The 15,540-nt window shown below is 39.7% G+C and overlaps 1 protein-coding gene across 8 annotated transcripts in view; it reads right to left on the bottom strand.

The window, feature by feature from the left end:
* CREB1 (cAMP responsive element binding protein 1) overlaps window positions 1-14,126 on the bottom strand; it is a 61,460-nt gene extending 47,334 nt beyond the window's left edge. For 3 of the 8 annotated variants that reach the window (XR_006296912.1, XR_006296915.1, XM_043577627.1), the window contains exon 1: window positions 13,901-14,114. The gene's annotated coding sequence lies outside the window, so the exon portion shown is untranslated. Of the gene's footprint in view, window positions 1-13,900 lie in introns of all 8 variants that reach the window. The other 5 variants (XR_006296914.1, XM_043577632.1, XR_006296913.1 and 2 more) reach the window with 3 other exon arrangements.
* Window positions 14,127-15,540: the final 1,414 nt, after the last annotated feature.

Genomic DNA, 15,540 nt, shown 5'->3' with positions numbered 1-15,540 from the left:
TATGTACAATCTTCAATTTTGCTAACATCCCAGGAGCAGTCTAGCCAGAAGTGCAGTATGCGGACACAGGATCAATGACTACAGCCAATATGTGGGTGTCCAAAGTCGTTTGAAGAAAGGAGATTCTTAATTCATTACACAAATGAATGCTTTTCAGGAATACAAAAATTAAGAACGACTGAATACTGCTATGAAATAAGTAAAAGATTAGGTACATATAAGCTCAGAGAGAATGTTGTATAAATACAGGGCCTGGAACATCAGTAACAGAATGGATCTCAGATATCACTGAAAATGTAGTATCAGCTTGACAGTCTGGGGGTTCTTCCAATACTTTCACAATTATAAAACTCTGGGTTACTGATATTTAAAATTTGGAGATTTTCCTGATTTTTCCCTAAAAATTAATATAATCCTTTGGAAACCCTAAGTTTATAACAAATTTCAAAACAGTATCATGCCTAAAAGAATCAAAAATATTTAAGCCAATTCACAAGGATACATACCATTTTGCTATAATGTTTTCTAGAGTTCTGCCTCTCATTATGAAAAATAAAAACTGAAGTGATTCTTTGCATTATTCACCCAATGTTCAGAGAAATAAACAATGCGGCTGTGAGTAGTGGGGAAAGGGAGCCTAACACTTGGTGGGAAGCTGGATCTGTCACCAAGCAGTCACTGGAAAAATTAAACTTTTTGATTTTCAGTTTCCTCATCTATGAAAACAAGGAAGATGAATTAAAAAGTTCTTTCAATTTTAAATGCTCTGACCCTGAGAAATGACACAAGATACATGTACGCACACGTAATTATGCAGGCCACTTAATATAAATGAAGTATTTCCTTTTACTATATAATAATATTTACACAGTAAAAGAAGACAGATTTACTAGGAATAGGTCACCTAGCCTGCCTCTTGATCTTGGATTAGGACAGAGCTATTACCACTTACTGATTTATAAAATCATGAGAATGCAATACAACTTGAGATAATTAGCAGTACTTAACAACAACAACAACAAAAAAAAATGCTACAAGACCAGACTACTAGTCAACAAAGATTCTCTTTCAATGTTGGACAGCGTCTCTTTTATCATTACATTGCTCTGGTCACATTTATTGTTAGTTATCAACTAAATAGTTATTAAATAGTTTTATAGTCCCCTTTCTTAATTCTCAAAGAGGATAAAGAAGTTTTTCCTTTCCACCTTACAAAGCTTCAAGAAATTTATCTAAGATGGTATCGCTTTGTACCCTTTACATGGTAAAGACAGCAGATACCGAAAACTTCACAATGTAGTTTAGAAAAACATCCCAGTAAAGCGTCAAATGAGTGCTTCCATGACATTTAAAGGAAAAGAAAATGTTCTGCAATAGTCAAGAGTGGGGGAACTCCAAAGCAGCACTGAGGATGGACACAGAATTCAAAAATGTGGGGAAGGAGGGTAACTTTTTTGGTAAGAAAAATGGTATGAGCCAAGGCTGACATTATAGTATGCTTTTAGAGAAATGAGTGAATCAGTGGCTGGGGTCAGATTCTGTACAGAAGCAAGGAGAGAAGACAAATGATAACAGAATAGTCACTCTAAAGCTATCAGCAATCACCTACTAGGACAAAATGAGAATTGAGAATGATGTCTCTTTAAAGTTACTGGGTTTAGAATTTCTATATTGCAGTGAATTTCACTTCTACTCTATATAGCAATATATCCTGAGAGAATTCACCACAAGTAACTAAATAAAACCAACAACATCTCCAATTTTCACAACTTACATTATATACGTTATACTTTTATTAGGATATCAGACCTGAACACTTACAAGCCAGGCACTGTCAAATCACTCGGGAAAAAGAAATACACAAATTTTTAAAAACACTTTCCTTTTGTGGAACTTACATTCTAGTGTGTGGGAGCAGGGAGAGAAGGTAAGTAAAATGTATAATAAATCAGATGGTGAGAGGTAGTGTATAAAAAATAAAGCTGAGAAGGATGTTGCAGGGATTTCCAAGATTCTAAAAGCTGAGCAGTGAAAGCGTCATTAATAAAGCAGCATTTAATTCACTCAGATTAGCTAGACCCAGTATATCATGTATACATTAGTGGTAATTTTTTAAATCAAATTGTCTGAACTTGTCAGGAATTACCTTCTAAATAACTGTCATAGGAATCAATATTATGGGAATTACCTGAAACTGAAATTTGGTAATGAGTTTTAATGAAAATAAATTAATTAATTAATTCATGTACTTAGCACCTCTACAGAACTATACTGAATCAGGGACAGATTTCTGGCAGCTCTATGTTCATATCTATGTGCCTCTGTCAATTTAAGCAAAGCTCAGCAAACAAGAAAGCAAGTTCATATTGTCACTTTTGCTGAAAAGTCATTACAAAAGGAATGAATGCTGCAGATTTTACCTTGTTCTGCTTCCCAAAATATTTTGACCTTCAAGAAGTGCCCCAGTCCTTACAATCCTAAACATTCTATTCAGGTTCAACTTTATAAAAAATAAACCCATCTCCTCCACAATCTAGTTTACTTTTTAATTCCTTAAATCTATGACCAATTTAATCCAGGATTTTGATATATGAATAACGCGGCCATAACTAATGGAACATAAGATTACATGCTGTGATTTTTTTTTAAATGCAAATGACCTTAATTATAAATGAGAAAAAAACCTCACCCTTACCCTAACAAGTGGCTGATGCCTCCTAAACTCAAAGCCCAGGGATTTAAGGAAAGCACAACCCTAAAGTCTCCAGGGTAACCTCCTTGATGTGCAAAAGGTACATTTGGGCACATGATTTTAAAACTATATGATTATTTTGGGGCGCCTGGGTGGTTCAGTAGGTTGAGCGCCCCACTTCAGCTCAGGCCATGATCTTGTGGTTTGTGAGTTCCAGCCCCGCTTTGGGCTCTGTGCTAACAGCTTGGAGCCTGGAGCCCGCTTCAGATTCTGTGTCTCCTTCTCTCTCTGCCCCTCCCAAGCTCATGCTCTGTCTCTCTCTCAGTAATAAATGAACATTAAAAAAAAAAAAAAAACCCAAAAAACTATATGATTATTTTGTTGTCATAGTCAAATATATTACTAGAAATATTTTGCAGAAGTATAAGTAGAAACATCTATGGACGATACTGAATACTCTCTACATGTTTTGTAGCTCTTATTTCGTTTTTAGGATATTATGACTATTTAAAAGCATTCTAACACATTCTTAACAACTCCAGCATGTCTTGATTAATTCTCTAAAGTGTTGTGATTAATTTACTAAAGAAAGTAATGAAATGTTCAGGTGGTACACAAGACTTCGGCTTTCCAACAGTCAAGAACTATGCTGTACTGCCGTTTTTTCTTCTATTTTTTTTCCCCGTACATTTTTTGGGGATTGTTAACTTTGAAGTACTTGTCATGTCACTCTTTAATATGCTCAATCTAGTGGAATGGAGACGTATGCAATCAATACTGGAAATTTAGCAATGCTTCAGGTTTCTGATGCTAGTAGTAAATGGTCGTTTGGTATTAAAAAAATATCTTCACTAAAACCAGAGAGGAAAACAGCATATTCAAATGCTGTATGTGTATACATAATGCATGTAGGTACGTATATATGTACCTACACACATATACCCCCCTCCAACAGGTATCAACTTCAACTGTAAAATTTTATTAGAATAATCACACCCTAACAAAATGAAATTATACATTTTTTGAAAAAGAGTATGAATGGGAAATGTGACAAACTAAAATAAATTGCTGTCTTTATCAAGTTAAGTAAATTCTAACACAGTTTTCAGAAACAGTTTGCTCTGTGCTCCTACCAAGGTCTTCCTTAATTGGGAGAATAAATCTGCCTCTAGTCCAGATATTAGAGGAAGGCAAGAAGTTGTACATGAAGTTAACTCTGTGTGATTTGAACTCAATGAATTTTAAACATTTTTAATACAAAAATAAAAGCCTAAAGATTGCTTATATATTTTTATAAATTCTTTTTATCAGTAGTAAATATCAGTATAACCCAACCACCACTACCAAAAAACGAAGGCAGCATACAGCAAAGGGAAATCTTTCCAATTTTATTTAAAATTAACTCCTTATTTGTTTATTGGACTCAACTCAGAGAAACTGCTTTAAGTTAAATATTTGTATTTTATTATTTATTGCAGTTTTATAATTACCACAGTATTTGGATGCTATTTTTAAAGTCATTTTTAAATGTGTAGCATGTGCTACAAGAAAGACACTGTTCTCAAAGTACTTACCATGGTGAATTAGAAAAATGTTACATGATTTATAGAAATGCACTGCACGATGACAGCCTTCCTAGGACTAATTCTATAGTACCTTTCAACAGAAAAGCTTTAGTGTTTTCTCAAACCAAAGTCATTATTTTTTAAGTATTGGCAAAATGTATCTGCCTCGCTTGCCTTCAAGTAAGACTACTTACGGCTCTCAAACAAGCCTTCATGTATCTGGTCACCAAGAGACAAACAGTGTTGCTTAGCAAGGAAGCAACCATGACTGTGCATTATTTTAGATAACATTTTATCCCATTACTTCCCATTCTCCTTTCTTTCCCATGCAATACTATGTTTACAGCTTTTTACACCTAAGCATTTCAAAGAAGTGAGCCTATATAAACTTCTACATATGAAGTTCCACTAAATGGATTTTTTGGAGCTGAATTTTTTTTAAAGGACTTAAGGATAAAAGGATTACACACCTCCTACATGCAGTTACTTTTAGAAAAGCAATTTCTGTGTTGACTAAAGAGTGAAACTCTTAACATTTTAAGTTGATTCATAAACTAGCTCAATGCTAAAACTGTAAGGACCCACAAAAGTTATGCTCTGAAGTTAAATATTTAAAGCCTACTACTTCATTTACTCAATAAAACCTGAGAGACTATGTGAAAATCACTACATTCAAATGGAAAATGAATATCCAAGTGTGTTTATAAAGTTAAACATTTATCATTTTGACCGCTCTGTTTTGAACTAAATTTTGAAATGCTATTCTTGGTGAATTATTTACAAATTAGACATGGAAGAGTGAAAATTCACTTTTCCTGAAGTGAGACAGCACATGTTACAGGAGAAGTCATAAGACAGGAATCCTGCTTTTAGTTCTGACTTCACAGATGGAGAACTAGACATGTTGAGAGATTTGCAAGGAATCTGCAAGACTGTGCAGGGCTATACCACACAGCCTCCAATATTAGAAAATGCGAAGAATTCTTTGTATATTTGGCAATGGAACTGCATGAACAATTAAGCCACGTGCTAAGCATTTTTATTATGTTTTGCTCACTAGAAAAAGCCTGGCACCTAAGGGACCAAGGACACACTGGACTACACTGAAAAATTAGCCATGGTTGGGGCGCCTGGGTGGCTCAGTCATTTGGATGGCCGATTGCGGCTTTGTGATTTCGAGCCCCACATCGGGCTCTCTGGTGTCAGCACAGAGCCTGCTTCGGATCCTCTGTCCACCCCCGCCGGCTCACGTGCTCATGCTCTCTCTCTCAAAAACTTAAAAAAATAAAAATAAACATTAGCCATGGTTAAGCTACAAAGCTGATAAATTACAAACAGACAACAGCAAAGTTTTACTTAAAGATTCACTTCAATTTTATGTATCTTTATTTTTACTCCTAAAAGAATCAACATGAAGTCCAATTTTTCAGGTAGATGTATTATTTTAAGTTTATTTATTTATTTTGAGAGACACAGCATGAGTGAGGGAACAGGAGAGAGGGAGAAAGAGGGAGGGAGGGAGGGAGGGAGGGAGGGAGGGAGAGAGAGAGAGAGAAAGAGAGAGAGAGAGAGAGAGAGAGAGAGAGAGAGAGAGAGAGAGAGAATATCCCAAGCAGGGCTCCAGGGGCTTGAACTCATGAACCGCAAGATCATGACCTAAGCCAAAACCAAGAGTCAGACGCTCAACCGACTGAGCCACCCAGGAGCCCCTTTTTATAAAGCTTACTTATTTTATTTTACTTATTTATTTTTTACTGACCTAGTAGTGATTTCTGGTAAGGTCATCTTGATTTATACAATCTTATGCCATTTCTCAAGTCTCAGAGGCAAAAAGTATTAGTAAGGCATCAGAGGTTCATGAAAACTCAAAGTGGAAAAACTTCTTTTTAAGCTATGGAAAAATGAGCATAATTTCCTTGGCTTTAAAAAAATAAATCTTTAACTTCAGTAAGTTTTAATTATCTAAAGCATGTATGTCTGCTTCCTTTAATCTGAGCAACTCTACAGGAACTGTTTTTAATCCTGCCTTTCAAAGCTGTGACCATCCCAAGAGGGAATCATTCATTAAACAAATACGTTTTCTGTGCCTATTACATAAGAAGTGTTCCATCAAAAACTATGGGGACTACAGTTTAAAACGGACAAGAAACTTTCTCTCAAAGAGCTTACAAGCTAATAACAGATAAAATATGTGTTATATACAAAAGGGCTAGGCAATTATAAACTAATCATTATGACCAGTTTGCCTATAAATTCCCCCCCAAAAATATTTAATAACAATGATTTAAAACCATAAACTTCCAGTTTGAAATGACAGAAATACAACAAATTATGGAAAAAAACAAATCATGTCTTTCTACTGATGTAGATCTAATTAGTAAGATAACAGTATATTTTTTTAATACCTTGGCTAGAATATTTCTTCCAAGTGAACTTTTATATACCTATTTATACAACTACTATATAGTACTATTATTTAGAAACAAAAATTCTAGACCATTAATAAAGCTAGAAACGTGAAAACTTTCATCACAAAAAGACAATGCTACAAAAAAGTGATGAAGCCTATGCTTTACTGTTATTTCTTGCTCAGAGAAGAGGCTCTTCCAGCAAATAAATCATTTAAGTTCTCCAGAGCTCAGTTTAGTCATCTGCAAAAAATGAAGGAGTTACTCCCTCCCTTAATGGTAAAAGTTTGTTAAGCGTGAATTCCCCCAATATGGTGGAGTATTATGAGTAATACACTATACTCATACAAGCATCATAATAAATTCTTCATAAGAAATAATTCTCAAATATAGTGCTTCAAATGAAAATGTTTCATTCAAAGTTGTTATTTCTTGATTTATACCTCATTCTACTTCCATGTCTTCATTTTGGTTGTCCTTACCACTGCCTAGAACACATTGCCTTTCAATGCTACCTATCCAAGTTCTTCAGTATTCAGTTTAAATTCTGTCTTTCTCATAAAACTTTTCCTCACCAAACTCTTTCTCTTCTAAACTGTATAGCCCTTCAAGACAGTAGTGAAAAATTGATATTCCGTCATGTATAAATCCTTCTTTCTTACATGATTTTTGTCATCTCTACTATACTGTAGGTTCCTGAAGGTTCTCCAGCTTTACTGTTTACAGCAACTAGCATGACACTTCATTTAACATCTACAAAAATACTTAACTGAATAAATCTTCTTATGATTATTTCACTCACTTTAAAGTCAATGGTCAATAAATGTTCACTGAATAAATGACTAGGCTGATAAACGACAGTAAGTAAAACCAGAGCATCATTATTATTCGTCACAGCAAACAAAGCTGCTACTGATAACTTTTAAAGAAATGATACCCCTTTAAGAATACAAATAGTTCGGAACAAGCAATAATTTTCACTTCAGTGATATTTCTGAGTCTCCTATTGCCAACCATCTACACAAATAGGGATAATGGCCCTCAGAAATAATGGTTATTCAGCTTTGGCTGAATTACAAACATTTTTAGTTACATTTATATGGTCATAAAATCATAACCAGAAACTCACACAGATAACCAGCTCATTAGATATACTCTTAAAGTTGAAGAAAGCAATCTCAGTTTCAGAGAAGATTCACTAACCTTTCGGAAAGAAATTTCCTATTACCATTGGTGTAAGTCAACTTTCAGACCTACCCTCTACTCCTACACCAACATCATTATCAATTTTAACTTCCTACTGAATTGTCTCTTCTACAACAAAAGGTCAGTCTTTACTTCTCTCCTTGAGGCAGGAAACTCACCAATGATCCCTCAGACCTTTTACTCTCCCAATCTTGCTCTTTGTTAGATTATTCAGAGATCCTAGATTAATCCAACAGCAGAAAGAAAACTGATAAATGCTTTTCATCTTTGTTCAGACAGCCCATCACATTCGTGGTAAACTCCTTTTTTACTTTTACCCCAGCATAAGAAAAAGCAACTCAGACATTTAAAAGTTTATCAAGAAGTACTACTTTTTTTAAATTGAAATTCATGAGCTAGCCCCAAGAACTGATTAAATATATATTGAAGGTCATTTTTCATCACTGGAGATGTAAAATACTGTCTTCTACTTGTCTACAGGAATACATACCAGAATATGAATGACTAACCTTTTTCCCCCTCTTCTTTCTGATAAACTAGAAAACAGGTGAGTAAAACTCTAGGTAAAATATAACATAACTTATCTTTATGAGGCCACATCTGGCAGAGCTAAGAATGCAAAACAAAACAGAGGAGTATGTATACGTTAAGGGGGAGAAGCATTCTGAATGTGAAGAAAATCCAATGGCTACTCTATCCAAGTTACAAACATGTCTCAAAACCTACATTTACAGATATTATGGTATAGAATAAGATTGAAACCATCTTTTCTTCTTACGGATTCAGAAAGGTGACCAGGGTTCACCTCTTAAACCATGACTGAGTTAGCACGTAAAACTGGCAGCGGAAAACAGTCATTTTCACATTATCAGTTTGTCCATTTAGTTCATGATCTTTACTTCTACCACAAAAGGCAATTTACTGATTTCAGCATACTGTGAGAAATCATTTAATTCCCTGTCACCCACAGATGTGTTCCAGAAGGAAAATTTTCTGCCTTTGCAGATTTCACTAATCTACCTCCAACTCCCCAAACCTGTAAAGATTTGTGCTTTTACTAACTGAGCAGGTAAAAACAGAAGATATTAGTATTTAACATGAAATACTAGTAAATCCTCAAAATAATAGTAGGGCAATATTCTTACACTAAGAACTTCAGCTCAAGTAACTGGCAATGTGAGCATACAAAAAATGAGATACACCACAACAGCTTCATTTAATGACTTGTTTTTCGAAAGATAAGGGCCTTAAGTGTGTCCCTGCTGCAGGATTATTAGTTATCATTTTCTTTCTAAGTTTAATCAACTTAAAATACTTACAGCATGTGTATTTTAAAGATAAATACACTAACATCATGTAAAACGTACCAAATAGTTAAATGCTACCTAGAAGAGCCAAAAAAAAAAAAAAAAAAAAAAGAGAGGTACTGAAACCTGTTTTGTGTTCTAGCTGAAATGAGTATTACTTGGTCCAACTGGATGACCAAGGACTTACACACACACACACACACACACACACACACACACACACACACCATGTAAGCAGTAAAGTCTAAGTAGACAAGCATATAGACAAGCATTCTTTCTATTTATATATTATTAGCTATATTTATTGCTACTTAATTAGGTATAAAATATAAAATTCACTGATAATTACACTAAGAAATACTAGAAAATCATCAAAGAAAAAGTTAATGTGAAAACAAAATGCCACAGGGACACAGCTAGTACTCCAATCATTAGGAGGTAGTAATATCGCATGAGAACAGTCTGCTTAAGCGGAAAAAAAAAAAAAAAAGTACTTGAGGTGTTCTTTCTCATTTAGAGAAAAAACTATAGACACTTTTTTGGTGCAATAATAGAAGTAGTCTGTTCAGGGTGTAAGAATCTCAACAAAGAGTTACATTCAGACTAAACTCACTTTGTGAGTTAACTCTTACCCAACTTACTTGCCTTTTCATGCACATCTGGATCACTTCACTATAACTTTTAAAAACTGGAGCTAAAAAGGTAGTAAGACAGTTCAAATAACCACTTCCTGTCAGAAACTGGTATTTCTTATTCAAAAGAAATGTCTTTCATTTAAAAAAATACAGGCATAATGACAGATTCCCTTAGTATAAAAGGTCATACAAGACCCAAAAATAAAACCAGCTCACTAACCAGTTAATAAACATAGGCACATCCATACGATGAACTGTCTGATTAAAAAAAAAAAAAAAAATGAAGCCCTTAATATACTGAAATAAAACAATCACTCAGGTGTATTAGGTGAAAGAAAGCAAGATACAGGATAGTGTATTTAGTATATAATACCATTTGTAAGAAGAAAAACAATGTGCAACACAGGGCGGGGAGTACATACAATATTTGCCTTTACATGGATAGAATTATCTACAAGGACAAATTGGTAACACTTGAGCAATGGGGATGAGAGTGAGGGTGTATCACATGACCACCTGCTGTATTACATTTTATGGTGAATCATGGACTATCTGAATGAATTACTAAAAAAATTAAATTGAAAATATAAATACATACATTCTGCCTTATTAGTCGTCATGTCCCCCAAAGTTTCCTGAGGATAGAGATAAAACAGTGTAATCCATCTCTGGAGTCTCTGTAGCTTTCGGCCCAGTGGACTAAATGCACTACTGCTACTACTACTGAATAATTTTTAATATTTTAGGCAATATTTGATGAGCACTTGTGAAGTGCCTGACATTTAATATGTATTAACTTATATAATATCTCCATTTCTATGAGGTAGATAGAGTATATTTATGACGAAGGAAACTGAGGAATGGAGAAATCTGAAGGTCCATAGCTAGGAAGTTAAAATAAAGCTTAAAAATGAATAGCTATCATTAATTGAGTCCCTAAGGAGGTACTTTGTAATTATCTCACAGCCCTATAAATTGGGCGGTATTCTAATTAAACAGGTAAGGAAACTAAGGTTGAGAAAGATTAAGGCACTTCGTAGGTCACAAAATTTCCTGAGGGTGGGCACATGACAGCGGTGGCAACAGCAGGAATGAAACCCAGGCCTGTGAGTCCAAACCCCGTGCTCTTTCCACTAACTACACTGTCACAGTAAATGCTAACCAAATATTTGAATTACCACGAACTATTGCCTCAAGTGATTCTGTAGCAGAGATGAGTTCACACAGGACTAAGAAAAAAGAAATCCTTGCATTTTTTTCCATTCGCTGTTCTTAAATTCAGATTTGAGCTCCGCAGCCATCAGGAAAGTGACACTGTACATCCAGGAATACACGTTCGTAAGACTCTGCCACAGGCTGCTGTAAACAAGTCTTTATAACCGTCTCTACAAGTTACTTTATGGAGTAAGTGAAATTATAAATTTCAGCGATACATTGTAAGCATTAAGATACAATTTTCTGTACTGTGGAAAAACAGGAAAAGATTTTTCAAATGAGGTGAAGTAGGGAATACATACTTGGCTTTACTATGACCATATGACATCCAAAAAACAAAACCCAGTGTCTTAGGATGAGAGCTAACATAAAGCGACTTCTCTACAAAAATGAAAAATGCTGTTAATTAGATACAATCAAGAAAATGAATGTCAAAAAGCAGGAAAAGGAAGGTACCATTTTATGGATTGGGTTTCTAAGTTTCCTTAGGCTCTCAGGTGAGGAAAAAAAAAGTCATTCAAAAAGGGGTAACATCGGTTTTAAGTGTCCTTTTAACATTTTTCAGTCTGTCTCTGTCAAAGATTCATTTGCTTTCTGAATACATGTGTCCAATAAAAAAAAAGGTGCAAGCATATTTAACTGTAATTTCTACTGACCTGGGAAGTGACGTTAAGTATAACTTATGGCCATGCTCCAAGTGAACATTCAAATATTAATGAATACAAAAGTTTGAAAAGTTCCACTTGGAATTGCTAAGAATTGCAGATTATCAATCTATAAATAAAACAAAACGTAAAAGATCTTCTGGATACGAGAGGAAAAAAAATCCATCAGGACACTTTTTTTTTTTTTTTTTAATTCACAAAGAGTCATTGTCACACATTCTCTGTAAGGGACAGATAGTCTACTCAACTGATGCTGGCTTGCAGAAAATCTTCAGGACACACAGCAAACTATCGCATCATCAATACTATAATTTCTTCAGTGTTTGGAAGAAAGATCATCTTCCCAATCCTTATGTAAACTCTACTGCATCTTAATAAAGTTTCCCAGCAATGATAAATTTCTAAGGTGGTTTTTTTTTTTTTTTTTTTAAGACTTGCACTAGGATAAAGTAGGTTTTGGAAAAGTGACTTGGATACAGAAAAAAATCAAAAGACAGTGCTTCTATTACCAATCAGTATTTATTCTGAACAAGAAACCTTGTAGTATCCATCACAATGCTATCACACTATGACAGTAAGTATTTTCAAAACAAATAACGTGTTCATTTTTTGTATCACCTAAAATAACCGTTTTGGCTTTACTTTTAAATCAGGAAATGAGCCGTGAGTGCAAAAAGATTTCAATAGCTGGCAACCGAAGTTATCTTTTAAACCAAACCTTTAAGGCAGAACTGATGCAAACGAAGTCTAGGATGAAATTCCAACTTCTTAGGAAGCTATGACAAACTTAAATAGGTCATATTCCAGGTCCCTTAAAAACTGTCTTTTAATCTTTAAGGTGTCAACGACTTTTCTGCGGTTCCTTTTACCAACAGGCAAAGAAAAAACAAGCCTTGTGGCTTCAACTATTGTCCGTCTCCTGCAAGGGTTACTTACTGCATGGGAAGCAAACACTGGACACTTCTAAATGCTTATTTTTAGATTTAGTATTAATCTCTTACTTAAGTTTAGACAGAGCCATGTGGGAAGCTTGGTTGGGGGTGGGAGATCCGGAGGACCAAAACTCGGTTGGCATTGTTGGCCCCCAAAATATAAAAAATAGATGTGAAACAAAAGTGCATCGCCTAATATTCGTTTCAACGAAGTGCTTCAGAATGATAGATCTCAAGTGATTATTACCTTTTTGAAAAGGGTTAAAACCGAAACTGTTTTCAAACACCAGCTTCCCTTTTACAGGATCCCAACAGTTTTTTAAAAAGTTTTACAAATATGTTTTTCTTAGCCCCCCCCTTCCTCCCCGAAAGAATGCATTTCCATGACTACTGCCTTAAAAAAAAAAAAAAAAGAGCGAGGGAAAAGAGTCAAAAATTATATTAAAAAGCACGGCTCTCACCATCTCAACTAAGCAGAAAAGAACAGAAAACAGTATGTCCCCAATGGGGTGGGAGCGGGGGAAAAGGGCATGAATAAAATACAGAACGAGAGGAAACCTTTGGTTTCGAACTTTATTGCACAAAGAGAGTGGAGAGAAGAGTAGGTCAGACGTTGCAGCGCTTCCCCTCGCGAAGCGGGCATGGCAGACACCGAGGCTACCGGGAAGGCAGGCACCTTCACCTCCTCTGCCCTCAACTGTCGCCTTCTTCCTCCTCCACCCCCCGCGGGCACCCCGGCGGCGCTGCCCCGGCGGACGGCCGGGCCAGATCGGGCCGGGCCGGGGGCGAGGCGGGCGGCGGGGGCCGGGCGAGCGGCCGGGCGGCGCGGGGGGCAGCGGCGGGCCGGGCCGGGCGGGCGGCGGGCGGCCTCCCCCGGGGCGGCTCCGGGCTCCCGGCTCCCGGCTCCGCGCCCGGCCCGGCCCGGCGGCGGCGGCGGGAACGCGGGCGCCAGCTCGCCGCGGCCGGCCGCCCGCACACACCCCCGGCCGCCGGCTCCCACCCCGCCCGCCGCCCGCCGCCCCCCGCCATGAGCGCCGCCGCTGGCTGCAGGCAGAGTCGCTGCCGCCCCGGCCGCCGCTGGCTCCAGTCCGCCGCCATTATTCTTTGTTCGCTGCGAGCGGCGGCGATGTTGTGGGGCTCGGGCGGAGGCTCCATCTTTACCGCGGCCCCTCCTGCGAGGGGAAGGCCCCGAGCGCGGGTGTCCGGCGCCTCCCCGTCCCCCCTCCGTCCCCCCGGCTCTCTCCGGCTCCTGCCTCCTCCTCCTGCTCCTCTTACCGGTGGTACAAGCTCCTCCGTCACTGCTTTCGTTCGCGGCCCGGATCTCGCTGGAGTTTTATTCTCTCCCCCACGTAACACACCGCGTCAAACTACACCTCCGCCGCGTCACTCACCAACACTCCGCTTCTCCCAGCCGCCCGGGCCACAGGCAGCAGCAGCCGCCGCCGACTGAGGAGCCGCAGCCAGGGAGCCAGCCAGCGCCGCCCAGTGCCGAGTGCGCAGCGGCCGCGCACGGAAACAGCCGAGCTCGGCCCGGAGGAGCTCGAGCGGCCCCGCCCCCCGCGCTGGAGGCGGAACTCGCCGAAGGCCTTCGGGCTCCTTCGGCCAAGGCGAAGGCGTTCCGCGGGGAGTGGGGGGAGGCGGCGAAGGTGGAAAGGGACGGGCGGGAGGGAGGAGTGGTCTGAGTCCCGCCGCGCCGTTTTGGCGGATAAAAACCCGGCGGCGGAAATTTGCCGGAGGAAGGTGTGTGTGAATGTGGCCCCGTGGGGAATTCCCTAGGGGTGTCGACGGCTGGGTGGAAACCCCCGCGCGGGCCAGCCCCTGCGGCGGTAAGCGGCGGGCTCTAAGGCGGCTGCGGCGGGCCGGCCTGGGCCCTGGACCCTAGCCCCTAGTCCCTAAACGCCGTCGACCCCGGGAACTTTCGAACGCTGCGGGGACGTGGCCGACGCGCCGCGGTGCCGGAGTAGGGCGAGCCGGGAGGAAGGGCGGCGGAGGCTCTGCAAACGCCGCCAAGCCTGGTGCCCGGGGGCCGGGCCGGGTGCTGGGACCCGGGGTCGCTGCGCTGCCCCGGCGTTGTGGTAGCCCGGTGGGAGGGGTTTGCCCGGCCGGCGGCCTCTCCTCTGCGGGAGTGAGCGGAGAAACCTAGAGGCCGCCCGCCCTGCTCTTCGGTCTCCGGGGGATAGCGGGGGGCGGGGGGGGAGGGGGGTTGTAGCTGGAGCTCCAGGGACTTGTGGCACCTCGCAGGGTGCAACCGGGCAGCCAGGCCCGGGAATGATCTGTTCGGTCCTCGGGGGCCTCCGAGCAATCACCTGTCCAGATCAAGGTTGCTCTTGGACACTCCGAAATATGACCTCCCTTCCCCCACCTGCCCGCTTTTTTTGGGGGGGGGGGACCTTACTGGTCGCTGTCTTTTCATAGCCGTTTTCCACCTCAGTGGTTTACACCCATTGTGTCCTTTTCTTCACCACCCCACTCCCACTCTAAACCCGACAGTGTGACTAACGTTCCCTCGACTACCGAAACTGCTATCTCAGAGGTCGCTCAAGGCCACGCTTCTGACTCTTTTTTCTTTTTACTGAACTCTGCGGTCCTCTCCTAGGGCTCATGTCTATTATAATTCTCCTTCTGTCCTCTATCTTTCGGAAACTGAACAAGAGGGTTCAAATCTGAGCCCCACCCCTTACTGGCTTCCTGTTACAAAGAAGAGTTGCTCTTCCCAGTGCTCTAGATCCCCTTCTGCTTTCTCGGGGACTTTGGGCTGAAGAGGGGTCCCCTTTCCTTCTGTTATTTTCAACGCTTCTTTCACTGCTGGCTTTTCTGTTACTTGAACATGCTTAACTCTCTCATTTATTTAAAATGTTTCTCTCCTTCAATCTTTCTCCAGCTATGACTGCAGCTGTCTCTTCCCCAGGGGACAT

The sequence above is a fragment of the Prionailurus bengalensis genome, chromosome C1 (assembly GCF_016509475.1).
Source record: "Prionailurus bengalensis isolate Pbe53 chromosome C1, Fcat_Pben_1.1_paternal_pri, whole genome shotgun sequence".
Taxonomy (NCBI): Eukaryota; Metazoa; Chordata; class Mammalia; order Carnivora; family Felidae; genus Prionailurus; species Prionailurus bengalensis.
Note: the sequence above shows the minus strand (reverse complement) of the source record. Positions and strands in the feature narration are given on the sequence as shown.